This window comes from Salmo trutta, chromosome 35, assembly GCF_901001165.1.
Source record: "Salmo trutta chromosome 35, fSalTru1.1, whole genome shotgun sequence".
NCBI classification, from domain to species: domain Eukaryota; kingdom Metazoa; phylum Chordata; class Actinopteri; order Salmoniformes; family Salmonidae; genus Salmo; species Salmo trutta.
The window spans coordinates 33665901-33671224 of record NC_042991.1 but is presented as its reverse complement, the minus strand read 5'-3'; the positions used below and the strand labels follow the sequence as shown (position 1 = coordinate 33671224).

Sequence of the window (5324 nt, the reverse complement as noted above, 5' to 3'; positions counted from 1 at the left end):
TACCAATTAATATAGTGAACCAAACTACCAATTAATATAGTGTACCAAACTACCAATTAATATAGTGTACCAAACTACCAATTAATATAGTGAACCAAACTACCAATTAATATAGTGTACCAAACTACTAATTACTATCAATATAGTGTACCAAACTACCAATTACTATCAATATAGTGAACCAAACTATCAATTACTATCAATATAGTGTACCAAACTACCAATTACTATCAATATAGTGAACCAAACTATCAATTACTATCAATATAGTGAACCAAACTACTAATTACTATCAATATAGTGTACCAAACTACCAATTAATATCAATATAGTGTACCAAACTACCAATTACTATCAATATAGTGTACCAAACTACCAATTACTATCAATATAGTGTACCAAACTACCAATTACTATCAATATAGTGAACCAAACTATCAATTACTATCAATATAGTGTACCAAACTACCAATTACTATCAATATAGTGAACCAAACGACCAATTACTATCAATATAGTGTACCAAACTACCAATTACTATCAATATAGTTAGTGTACCAAACGACCAATTACTATCAATATAGTTAGTGTACCAAACGACCAATTACTATCAATATAGTGTACCAAACGACCAATTACTATCAATATAGTGTACCAAACGACCAATTACTATCAATATAGTGAACCAAACTACTAATTACTATCAATATAGTGAACCAAACTACCAATTACTATTAATATAGTGAACCAAACTACTAATTACTATCAATATAGTGTACCAAACTACCAATTACTATCAATATAGTGTACCAAACTACCAATTACTATCAATATAGTGAACCAAACTACCAATTACTATCAATATAGTGAACCAAAGTACTAATTACTTAAAATTAAAGGAAAGTAAGCTACTCTAAAGCTAACCTGAAGGAAAATATTGTATCCAATCTAAATCTGAAATACCATAGACTACAAATTGTAAGAACAGATCACTCGGGAGTCAGAATGTGCAATTAAGCCCAGTAAACACAAAAATTACGTTTCAAGTGAGAATAAGGCAGGTCTGATGCAATAAAAAAATGAATTTATTTCCTACACTCCATATCTAGGTGTTCACAGCTAGGCTGTGAAACTTTTTATTATTTTTAGATGTGTTTTTCCATGACATGGTCAAATAACTCAAGCAAAAAATTCTCCAAATTTGGCGCACAGAAACTACAGGCCATGAGTAACGTGGTCAAAGTAATGGCACTGATTGGCCAATAGGTGGCGCTGTTATGAGCAGTCTCACTTAAACCCTCATATCCGCCACCCGTTTGACCTAGAGACGTCAAACTTTGTAGGAGTCTTTGCTCATGCTAAACAAATTTGCCCGCAAGGACCCATAAAATACGTCAGGATATATTTTGCTCCATCTTGGGACTTTTTGAAAACCTTTGAAAAAACATATTCTCATGAACCATAAGTACATATAACACCATATTCAGTATGTAGGCACATGTTACATCTCTTAACTTAAGTTTGATTTTACGTGTCGATTGAAATCCTTTTTATATCCACTCCTCGTTTGGTATTGATATCTTAAACAATAAGCAAACTGTAAGCAATTCACTATTTTGACTATTTAATGCTTCAAATAATAATGAAACAATATTTTGTGGACTAGAAGTCAGATTCACTCCAAATGTGGTCTTTGGACTCATCACAATAGTCCCTAAAGAATTTAAGAAAATAACGTTCATGTATTTAAAGATGGCCACATTAAACGCTAACCTATACAAATATGTTAAAAGATGCTAAAAATACCTCAAAAATCTTCTTGACATGAACCATAGGACCAAATGACACCAAATGTGGAATGTATGTCTTAACTTCATTTGGGAAATGTTATCGACAAATCATAAATCGGATTTAACGTCTCCCTTTAAATCACTGTCAATCCACTGTCATCGCTATCATGGACGTCATCGCTATCATCGCTATCATGGACGTCATCGCTATCATCGCTATCATGGACGTCCCAAAGATCAACCTCACTGAATGTGGTATTGATATCTCAAAAAACATGGAAAATGTAACCTTATCAGTCCTGAGATCCCAGGAAAAATCTGCTTTTCATTTATCTGCATGTCCAGCCCTTATATTTAGCCTCACAAGTATGTGTTTTGCCATGTTATTTTTTAGGACAACCAGGGCTACAAGTAGAAGACAAAACAATTTGACATAAACAGTTCCATTCATGAGTTGTACTGACAAAAGTAAATCAAATAAATCATTTTTATCAGGTTTGTGCTTTGGCAGACAGACCTGCTTCGGGTCTACCAAAGCACAAACCTGATAAAAATGTATTTATATGAACGCTGTAAGTACAGAAATTGTTTACTCATTGGGAAATTAATATCCAACTAGTCAGTGACAACTGTGTGGAGTTTGTGACAGCAACTCTGTGAATTTATGCGAGCTTATTACAGTGTTATAGACACTATGTTCTCTTACCTTCTTACGACTCTTGTGTAGCTGGTGTAGTCTCAGCTTTTCATAGATAGCTTTAATTAGTTTGTAGCTCAAACCATTGGGACTCTACAGACATTTTTTGTATAAAAGACCCGGCTCCGGGCCTCATCTGCCCTTGTCTTACAAACACCGTTGTAGCTCAGCACCCGTTAATCACACAGATTAATGGCTGGTATCTACAGATGCAGACCAAATAGACGAAGCCAGTGGTACAATAAGTCTCTACACAGTCCGTACACAATGTTTAAAAGGGGTTATAAGTCCAAAACGCGCTGACGATAGGGTGGGACTCATTGGCTTAACAACTCATTCTTTGTATAATGTAATGCTAATGGTCAAAATCATCTGTAATCATCTTCTCCTCATGAGTTACAGCCTTCCCTGTAGCTCAGTTGGTAGAGCATGGTGTTTGCAACACCAGGGTTGTGGGTTTGATTCCCACGGGGGGCCAGCACAGGAAAAAAAATAATAATAATTATGAAATGTATGCATTCACTACTGTAAGTCGCTCTGGATAAGAGTGTCTGCTAAATGTGAATCATAACGTTAGATTCACTCCAGATTTGGGATTTAGACTCATTACATCAGTCTTTAATGGTTTTGAGAGAAAAACGTGTTGTTGCATTGAAATATGTCCGCTCTGCACCTATAGATGTACGTTAGCACATGTACTAATGCTAAAAAAAATAAGGTAAAAATCTTCTCATGAATCATGTATCAGATTGATTCCAGATTTGGTATATATGGACTCAATGAATTAGCCGATGATTTTGAGAATGATTAGATGCTGAATTCAAAGTCGGCCGCGCTACACCACTAGATGACACTATATCACACCAGGGCTTTAAGAACTGAACCTATGGGCATGGGGTCATGAAACTTGGTATGTAAACCTTATGTATATATCCTTAGAGTCTTTGTGAATATAAAGTCAATGCAACTTTAGATGGCTGCACCAGATCAGTTGGTGGCACTATAGATGTCATTGGCACCAGACCAGTTGGTAGCACTATAGATGTCATTGGCACCAGACCAGTTGGTGGCACTATAGATGTCATTGGCACCAGACCAGTTGGTAGCACTATTGATGTCATTGGCACCAGACCAGTTGGTGGCACTATTGATGTCATTGGCACCAGTGGCACCCAAAGATACTATTGGTCAAGTGGACTTTGTCTTACGCAAAAGAATGTTAGATTTGAATTATATGTGAAAAAAATGTTAAAATAACGCAGAAAATATTTCACTTATCTTAACATAAACCATTAGTCAAATTGACCCCAGGATTAGTATATAAACTCAATACATTAAGTAATGATTTAAAAAAATAAAAAAATATTTTACCTTTATTTAACTAGGCAAGTCAGTTAAGAACAAATTCTTATTTACAATGACAGCCTACTCCGGCCAAATCCAGACGATGCTGGGCCAATTGTGTGCCGTCTTATGGGACTCCCAATGCGGTGGGATGTGATACAGCCTGGATTTGAACCAGGAACTATAGTGATGCCACTAGCACTGAGCTGCAGTGCCTTAGACCACTGCGTCACTCGGGAGCCCGAGAATTTAAGAATGATTACCTGCGGCATTCAAGATAACCAGCCTACAGCACTAGACTAAACTTCACTTGCGTCAACCATGGTATTGAGAGATAAACGTGGTAATGCTTTCAGTGATTGCACATAACGGAAAATAGTTCCTACATGATAGAGTGCTTGCTTTGTTATCCAACTGATCGTGTCCTTTCTGTCATCCTGTGAACCCCGTTCATAGCTGCTCACAGCTATATTTTATACTCTTTTTGCAAAAAAAAGTAGTTTGTAGTTCCAGTAGTTAGCTACAACGCTACAAAAAAGTAATTAACTACTGGTAACACTACCAAGATTTGAATTTAGTTCAACTACCACCAAGCTACTGTAAAATGTACTTGAATTACTAGTTGAACTACTTCCCAACACTGTCCTTTAGCCTCTCCCTCCCTCCCTCTCTCCTTCCCTCTCTCCCTTCGCTCCCTCCCAGATGGGTGTATTGCCTCCAGGGCTAACCTGGGGGTTATGGCATGATACAAGGCAGCTCGCCCAGTATCGGTTTACATACATATGAGCACACTACGTGTATTTGGCTTAATTCATTTGCAGGGCCTATACTGTAAATACAAGCATGGACACATGCAAACACACAAAACCTCACACACACACGACTACACACACGCAATGCATATGTACACATGCAGACACAGGTGGACAGAATTAGGGACAGGTGGGGAGATAGACGGCAGATCCACACATACAAATTCTACATTCTCTTTCTCTTGTTCTCTCCCTCTCTGTCTTTCTCTCTTTCCTAGTTTAAAGTCTAATTACATTTCTTTCATAGAATATATGCATTGTATTTAACGTTAAAGTTGAATCATTTAAATCCTCTAGCTTAACGTCAGGTCAGTAACTGTTCTGTCCTTCCCAGTCATAAATACATACACGCCCACATGCAAACACACACACACACACTCACAGTTTCAGATATTCGCTATAGATAACTAGGTTGTCGTTAAAAAAGGTCAACTGCATTTTCAAACTTTTTGAAAGATTTGAACACACGGTTCGTTCCGTAGCTCTGTAAGCAAATGAGCCATAGGTGTGTAGGAGTTCTTATAGTGGTGGAAAGTCCTCCGAGCCCTGTGTGATGTTACGAGCTGCATCCTGGGGCTGTTGATGAACCTAAACACAGACCTGCCTCGGGCTCACCTGTCCATCATCCTCACCGATTCTTCAACTGAAAAAACGGTAGGGTGATTTGTGAGACAGAAAACA

General features: G+C 37.3%; 1 protein-coding gene across 2 annotated transcripts in view; it reads right to left on the bottom strand.

Annotated features, from left to right (window-relative positions):
• Positions 1-5324, bottom strand: part of bcl11bb (BCL11 transcription factor B b) — a 42345-nt gene that overhangs the window by 34495 nt on the left and 2526 nt on the right. The window lies entirely within an intron of this gene.